Source organism: Furipterus horrens, unplaced genomic scaffold (genome assembly GCF_987537825.1).
Source record: "Furipterus horrens unplaced genomic scaffold, mFurHor1.1.pri manual_scaffold_2, whole genome shotgun sequence".
NCBI classification, from domain to species: Eukaryota; Metazoa; Chordata; class Mammalia; order Chiroptera; family Furipteridae; genus Furipterus; species Furipterus horrens.
The window spans coordinates 53830528-53839663 of NW_028327172.1; the positions used below are offsets into that span (position 1 = coordinate 53830528).

The 9136-nt window shown below is 41.9% G+C and overlaps 1 pseudogene; it reads right to left on the bottom strand.

The window, feature by feature from the left end:
* Positions 1-345: 345 nt before the first annotated feature.
* Positions 346-1638, bottom strand: LOC150018581 (COP9 signalosome complex subunit 2 pseudogene; annotated as a pseudogene).
* Between the last annotated feature and the right edge of the window lie 7498 nt (positions 1639-9136).

Sequence of the window (9136 nt, forward strand, 5' to 3'; positions counted from 1 at the left end):
CCTTTTCTCTCTCTAAAAATCAAATAAATAAACAAACAAACAAATAAATAAATAAATCATGACAAAAATCTTCTCTTTGGTCATATTGCCCATGACAAATTACTACAATGTTTTATGTTTAGGGGAAGATGTCAATAAAGCATAAATCTCATGGCATTTTTGTTTTCTTCTGAAGAATTAAAACTGTTTTCCTTGGGATAAATGAAGAAGCAACACACAAATAGTTGATCAAGAAAAGTACTTCAGGACACATCAACTGACAGTAGTTTTGCCATTTCTAGTTCTTTTAAGAATTACATCTCTGCATTATTGCCTTAAGTATGTCTGTAAAAGCATGTTTACTGACTACAGCCTGGTGAGGAAATTTAGTTGGTTGGTCCATTTATCTAGTGCAGTGTATTGGGCACCACCCCTCTTCTTATGATCCAGTTCAAGGAGTTGGTTACTTGATCAGTTCAGCCAGGAATAGTGTTGTCCAATATGCACTGCACCAACAAGCTCTCCACATCAGCTGCATCTATGCTTGCCTCCTTAGCAATAAAAGGAATATGTATTCTTGTGTAAGGCTTAATTAATTTTATAAGCACTTGTGTTCTGATGTTTTGCAAAAGCTCTTCAATGTGTTCCATTGTGAAAGAATCATTCATGATCTTGTTGTGACTTGTTTTCAGAATCTTTTCAAATTCAATGATGCCATTATTCTGATAGGCACTTACTAACATCATCATTGTGTTTAGTACTGAATCATTTTTGTACCATTTGGCCTTCTGTAAGTCAAATGGATTTATTCTCAGTTTTATTAGCATATTTGTTAAGGTCAAATAATCATTAACTTCCTCATTCATCATAATTCTTGAAGGCTTCAAAAAAAATCAGTGTGTGCCTTTTCAAATTCACCTTCTCTCAAGTGCATATTACTACCACATTCACTGATGACTCCCATGATCATTGCATGAAGGATGGCAGACTTGACATGAAGTGACTGTCATAGAGTGCTTTAAGTTTTTTTGTTATTTTTCTGTCATGTACATTTGAATTTCTAAAGTATAAATTTCTCATAACTGTGTATTCCTTTTCGAGTCATTTTTTTCCATCATCAGTCTGGCAGAACTGATGTAACTGACATAAAATGTTTTGAAGCTTCCCATATTCTTCTGGTTCTAAATACAATTTTCCAAACTTTGTATTTCTCTTAAACCACAGTCTATAATTCTTAGCATATTTTAAAGTTTCCAGTATTGTTTCATATAATTCCTACAATACATCCATCTGTTTAGAAGTGGAAATATAGTCAAGAATAAAATTAATGGATTTTTCAGAATAATTTCTTGTGACTGCACTCTGAATATTGGTCAATGGTTGTTTATATCTGTTCATCAGTTTTGGAAAGTTTGTCAACTTGAAATTAATCTTAATAATCTGTTTCAGTGCTTTAAATCTCTACTCTCCCTTTCACCTTCAAGTTCCAAACCTTCTGGAAACTGCTTAATTCTGCTTTTGGGTCATCTTCCTTTAATGCTTTGGAATTATAGTAGTAAGTTTCCAAATCCACATTTGGCTCAGAGTTGCTATCTTCAAAGTATTCCAGGTCATAGTCCTCCCATGATCACGCATGAAATTGTCTTCCATGTCAGACATCTTGGCCAGGAAGTGGGGAGGGGCAGGCCCATATTCTACAGGCACGAGAAAGTACAACCAGTGAAGTTACAAATGCCCAATTCATGCATAAAATGTTTCTAAAATCCAAACCTTGGAGCTACTGCGACAGTCTTATCTCTAAGGGCGTGAGGTTGAGGGTCTTACCTGCAGTTCTCTGACATGCTGAAGGTGAGGGAGCAAGCTTGAAGCTTTGACCAGATTTAAAGCTAAACTACAACTGATGATGACCCAGGCCTCCTTTTAACTAGGAAAGAAAGTATAGTCTCAGCATAAAATCACTGCTCATCCCGCCCTGCCACCCTCAGGATGCATCAGACACACCCTCACCTCCTCTACCCTTCGCCCTCATCTCACCCCTTTTCAAAGAGCCTATCCTTCAGACTATAATAGCCAATCCTAGGGCCTAGATTCTTCATGACACTGCTTTATAGTCAAATATCTCATTCTGTTGTAAGACCTTGGGTGCCTCTCATTCTTGGTTGGTAAAATGCAGTCAGCATACCTTTGTCACTTGTAGTCATTCCCACAGCCCAAGGTAACCCAGAGTGGATGTCTCCTTCTCACCTCAAAGCAAATACAGATGTGACTACAGACACATTAAAGAGGACTATAGATTTCTTTTTTTGATGTCTTGAGTATACAGGGCAGGAGATGGTATACATGCCTCATGGTAAAATATTTTAAGATCCCTTAAAGACTTTTTGTTTTAGAAAATGTGATAGTTAACACTATATAGCTTCTTTTCCAATAAAATTGATGCTGACTGTGTAATATAGAGAATCCTGAGGCTAAGGTAGGAGGATGATGTTAGGATTGGAGAAATTATTCCCCAATTATCCTTGGAAGAATATTAATTTCATTCTTGTTTATGCTGATATATCTCTACAGTCTACTTCACCTTTATTTTAGACTTTCTTTGGCTCCCTACTGGTTTCTAATAAATGTGCATTCTCTCTGTCACTAGACCAGAACAGTTTCAAGATGGACTGTGCCATCTTTTTCCTTTTTTAGCCTTATTAGTGCCTGACATGGTATTGAACATGCAGTAACTATTTAAAAATGCTCCTTGAATGAATGAAAATATTTTTTCTGTGGAGTGGAAACTCTCCAGAACACCTCCCATTGCTGTCCCCTCTCATAGCTTTTCCTCATGGCTCCCCCCCTCAGTGCCGAGAGACGGAACAGGGCACGGACACTGGAAAGAAGAGGCCAAAACCAGACCTGCCTCCAGTTCTTTGCACTTTAATTCTTGCACATCTGACTCTAGAAGACTCATAGAAAGAACATATTTCCACTCTGGTTGGGTGGCTCAGTGGTTGCAGCATTGTTCCATACACCAACAGGTTGTGGATTTGACCCCTGATCAGGGCAAATACTTAGGTTTTGCGTTTGATCCCTGGTTACAGTGTGTATGGGAGGCAAATGATCAATTTTTATTTCACATCAATATTTCTCTCTCTTTCTCTTCCTTCTCCTTTCTAAGATTGATGAACATATCCTCCAGTGAGGATTTTTTTTTAAAGGATGGACTTCTAGTCAAGATGTTGGCATCACCTCCTCACACAACCACATCAAAATTATAGCTGTAATTATAAAACAACCATCACTCAGAACTATCATAAATTGAGTTGAATGCAAATCTGACAACTATGGAATTAAAGAAACCACACCCATCCAGACTGGTAGGAAAGATGAAGACATAGAACAGGCTAGTCCCACACCCATGTGTGGTGAATTAAAATTTGGGAGGGATATCAGGATACCTAGGGAGCAAGTAGTCCCAGCCAACACCAGGATGCCCAGCCCAGGGTCCCAGTGACAGGAAAATAAGTCCCCATAACTTCTGGCTGCAAAAACCAATGGGGACTGAGTTGGTGGAAGAAACTGTTGGAGTCCCAAGCAGTTCCTGTTAAAGAACCCACACATGGACTCACCTACACAGACTCATTCACTCTGAGCTCCAGCACAAGGATAGCAGCTTGAAAGGCACCAGTGGTATACAGGGAGGAAGAGAGGGGTCCGGCATCAAGGTGAGAGCTGGGAGGCAGCTTTCTCCCAGATAGAAAGGCCATTGTTCCTTTTCTGAACCCTCCCCCCACAGAGCCACAAAACGGGCATGTGGGTGCCATATCTGAGACTCCATCAACCTGGCTAACACTGTTTCTTCTGCCCTAGAGATGCCCTGAAACTCTGTCCCGCTCAAGTTAGGAGTCCACCCAAGCTGTTAACAGGGACTTTTCCATATGAATAGCTGATCTTGGCTCATGTGTCACAACATCCTAAATCCTCTCAAACAAGCAACAGCCAACTTCAGTGAGCTCCCAGCCCTCATACCTCTTGCTAAGTGGCCCCAGGCACAGCACTAGCAGTAGCCAGTGTAGATTCAGTTTGGTTTTGCCTAGGAATCTCCGAACCCAGCACAAGTAGCAGCCATCTCAAATTGCTTTAAGGACCAGGAAGGGTGGTGCCAGGCAAAACACAGGTGGGGGCTGACCTTGGCCTGCATCTACCAGGAAACCCAAGAGCCAACACACCCAATGAACAGTTACAGACAATGTTGGAGCACCATCAGCCCCTGCACAGCTGATCCTCTATAGAGGGTGGAGGTGATGGTCAGTGGTCATAGCTAGTCCTTGCAACTGACTGGCCTGGGTAAAACCCATCTTATTGGCCTTCCAACAGGAATCAAGGCTCAACTATAAGAAGAGGGAGTACTCAGCCCACATGAAGGGTGCACCTTGAATATCCACCTTGGGTGATAGGGGAAGCTGGGTCACTGGAACCTACAGGACACCTACTACATTAGGCCATGCTACCAAGACAGGGAGTCATAGAAGCTCTACCTAATATATAGAAACAAACACAAGTAGGCTGCCAAAATGAGGAGACAAAGAAACATGGCCCAAATAAAAAAATAGATCAAAACTCCAGAAAAGAACTAAACATAAGGGAGATAAGCAATCTATCAGATGCAGAGTTCAAAACACTGGTTATAAGGATGCTCAAGGAACTTAGTGAGGACCTCAACAGCATGAAAAAGATCCAGTCAGAAATGAAGGATTCACTCATTGAAATAAAGAACAATGTACAGGGAAACAACAGTAGTGTGGCTGAAACTGAGAATCAAATAAATGATTCAGAACATAAGGAAGCAAAAAACAACCGATCAGAACAACAATAAGAAAAAAATAAAATAAAATGAAGATAGTGTAAGCAGTCTATAGGACAACTTTAAGTGTTCCAACATTTGCATCATAGGGATACCAGGAGGAGAAGAGAAAGAGCAAGGAATTAGGAACCTATTTGAAAAAATAATGAAAGAAGACTTCCCTAATTTGGTGAAGGAAATAGACATGCATGTCCAGGAAGCACGAAGAGTCCCAGACAAGATGGATGCAAAGAGGCCCATTCCAAGATGCCTCATAATTAAAATGCCATAAGTTAAAGATGAAGAGAGAATCTTAAAAGCAGCAAAAGAAAAGCAGTTAGTTACTTACAGGAGAGACCCCATAAGACCATCAGCTGGTTTCTCAAAAGAAACTTTTCAGGCTAGAAGGTATTGGCAAGAAATATTGAAAGTCATGAAAAGCAGGGACCTATAGCCAAGTTTGCTTTACCCAGTAAAGCTATAATTTAGAATCAATGGGAAGATAAAGAAATTCCCAGACAAGAAAAAACTAGAGTTCATCATTACCAAAACATTATTATATCAAATGTTAAACAGACTTATTAAGAAAAATATGATCAAAACTATGAACAATAAAATGGCAATAAATACATATTTATCAACAATTGAATCTAAAAAAACAAACTAAGCAAACAAGAATAACAGAGATAAAATCATGGATATGGAGAAGGTTTTGATGGTTGCCAGATGGGATGGGGCTGTGGGGGAATGGGTGAAGAGGTGAGGGGTTTAAGAAGCACAAATAGGTAGTTACAGAATAGCCATGGAGATGTAACGTACAGTATAGGAAATGGAGTAGCAAAGAACTTATACACATGACCCATGGACATGGACAATGGTGTAGGGATTGCCTGAGGGAGTGGAGAGTGTTGGGTGGAGAGGGAAAAGGGAAAAATTGGGACAACTGTAATAGCATATCAATAAAACATAATTTATTTCCCTCAAATTGAGGAGGAAAACCTTACACAAGGCAGTAGCTGTGGCAGGTTTTTCTTAGTGGGCAGGGTTCTTCCCTCAAGGAAGGAAATGAGGCATGGGCATGGGTGAACATCACTGCATCATTATTGCCTGTGGGTGTGGGCTCACCAGAAGGGGCAGCCAGCTGCAAACCAGGAGCCTGAATGCAGCGTTCTACCCACCATGCAAGACCAAGCAGCTGTTTTGATGAATGCCCTGAGTATCCCCACAGCATACCTCAAACCAGCCACTGGAACTTTATCCTTAATGCTTTAAAAATTAATTTACCATAGCCATCCTGAAATCTGCTGCTGGCAGCTGTGATCTTTTTGGATGTATAAAAAAATTCTGAGACAACATTTTCAAATATCCAGAATCTATGTTGCTTTTCTTTAAAAATCAGCAGCTCTGACTCTGGCTGCATGGCTAAGTTGGAGCATCAGCCTGGACACCAAAAGGTTGTGGGTTCCATCCCTGGTCAGGCACATACCCATGTTGCGGGTTCGATCTCTGTCATGGTGCCTGTAGGAGGCACCTAGTTCATGTTTCTCTCTCTCATGTTTCTCTCTTTCTCTCCCTTCCTCTCTCTAAAAAAATCAATAAAACATATCCTCGGGTGAGGACTTATAAACAAACAAACAAACAAACAAAATTCAGCAGCTCTGACATCCCTGGCTTTCCTCCCAGCATGCCTCCATGGCCTGGGCTATATGGCAGCTGCCCATGAGGAAGGGACTGTGCCTCCAGCCCAACCCAAACTGATTCACTTACCCATCATGCCTGCCTGGCTACTGCAAGCATCTAAGTTTGGAACCCTGAAGCTTCATTAGCCTTAAGACATTTGGAGCAAATGGCAACCTGGGAGCAAATGCCATCAGGTTGCAGAGCTCTTTGAGTTACTAAGTCCTTTCAATGATAGCATGTTATCTCTATATAAAATCCATGTGTATGGAGAAAAATAAACAAATAAACATCCAGTACTCTTTCCACCAACCCACTACTGCCTGACCCTAACTTCTACCCTCACTGGCTGTACCCATCCACACCGTTTGTTCCTGCCTCTGAGCTCATGTTTCCAATGAGCAACTCATACTTGGCAGCTTCCCTCAAAGCAAGAGTCAGAGAGCAAGAAAGGGTCCTCAAGTCAGAGCTATAGCCTTTCTGTAATCTAGCCTTGGAGGTGATGCCCATCACTTTTTGCAATATTGTACTTTTTAGAAGGGAAGGAGTTACATAGTGGCATGGCTACCAGCAGATGGGCGCCATGTGCCACACATACCTTCCCTTCGTTCTTCCCTTCCTTTCCCTGTCCTTACTCAGTCCTTCGCTACTCTATCCTTCTAGTACTGCGAGTCTACCATAGCCCAGGAGCTTTGCCGGACACTGGAAATAGTGGGCCTAAGAAAGAAGATGTCTATTAAGAACAGCTCTTGGTAGATAACTGGGCTCAAATTTTCAAAAACAGATCCTAGCAGCAATTTCTACATAGAGGCGTCTCATGCAAACTACACTTCAGGGAGCAGTAAGCTGCCTGCCTCCTGCACTGAAGTGTTCACACCATCTGAGCCAGCCCTCCTAAATGAGACCCTGAACTCCTGTTTCTACCAATGGGGCTGAGACTTTCCCCATCCAATCAGAGCTGTACAGCTATATCCCATTAGCAACCTCACCAACTAATCAGAGCAGTTCCATTCTGACCAGTCAGGACTATGCCTTTTGGACCAAACTGTGAGAATTTGGAGTCCTCATTTCCATGAGGACAAATCAATCAGGGACTATTGTTTATATAAAATAGCTTCCCTCTTCCACCTAAGACTGAAGACTTTGTTCCCTGCCAGAGCTGAAACACCAGAGATATCTCACTGCAGCAGAGCAGCATAGGGTAGAGAGACTGGCACAGCAGAGGGCCAAGCTGGAGAGGGGCTGGGCCCCAGGGCCCCCTCACCCCAGGATCTCCTATAATGGCCATGCAATTTCACAGCTACGCTGCTTCATAATTGAGCTGTGACACTATTGAGCTGCTCCACAGCCATGGCATGTCACAACTAAGCTGTATGCACAGGATGGAATTTCCCTCTTTGCTGCACCCAAATTAAGAATTCCTGCTAACACTGAATCGGTGCCAACCACCACCAGTTGATAGAATACAAAGTCTGAGAACACTGAGGTTCCCAGCCTAGTGGAAGAGAAAGATCCAATAAAATTAACTGGTTCCCAAGCTTCAGTCACTGTTTTTCTTTAAGTCGAGTCTCCTCTAAAATACAATAGTCCCTCTCTATATCGCAGTTCACTTATCACGGCCTCACTGTATCATGGGATTTTTAAAAATAGTATATTTAATTATTTATCACTATATTGCGGGATTTTGTGATACTGTATACGTATGTTGTTAAAGTTACGTAGGCTTAAGAGTGTAGAATATGTTTAAGAACATAAGTAGTGTTTATAAAAGTGTGGAAAAGGTTAATAAGGGCCTGGGAATGGTTCATGTGTGTGGGAAGGGTTTATAAAGCTTTAAAATATATATAAATACTAAAATAAATGTAAGGTTCCTACTTTGCAGATTTTCACCTGTCATGGGAGCGTCTAGCATGTAATACCCACGGTAAGTGAGGGAATACTGTACAACCTTACCCTAAGCTACTTTTTCACCCTGGCTGCACATAGGATGGCAGGGTGGCTATTTAGCCTAGAGGTGAAGGAGAGGTGGTTAACACAGGGCAGTTCTTCCCGCCGCCCCACTCTTAACGTTAGCACCACTTTAGCCCACCCCACGTGATCACCGGCAGGGAGGTGGCAGCTTTCTGCACTCTGACTCCAGGCTCTGCCTCCTTATTTTTCCCACCCAGAGGCGGATTTAACGGTGGGCGCACCAGGCTCACGCCCTGGGCCCCGATTTCTGAAGGGCCCTGCAAGTTTACAACTTGCACGTATTTAAAATTGCACATATGAAACCAAACTTGGTGTCATTAGAAATGTCCCCCACCTCTAACCTTTTTAATCTTTCATCAACAAAGGGGCAAAACTACCTCGTTTCAGCGAGACACAGCTTTCATTTATGAAAAATAAAACACAACTTTGCTTTCTTAATTGGACATGGTACAGTATTGTGGGCACTTGTGACCCCAAGTGGTAGAGAAGGGAAAATACATGCAGCGAAGTCGGGCAGGAAGAAAGCATCTCTCACCAAAGCCCTAGAGCCTGCACTGCCATTATGTAAAACAGTGTCTACAGGGGGCAAAAGCAACACACAATGATAAAACACCTCCGCCTCTCACCTCCTGTTTTGAGTAGTTTTATTCACATCTAAGCAATTAGCACCTCCACCGGTAC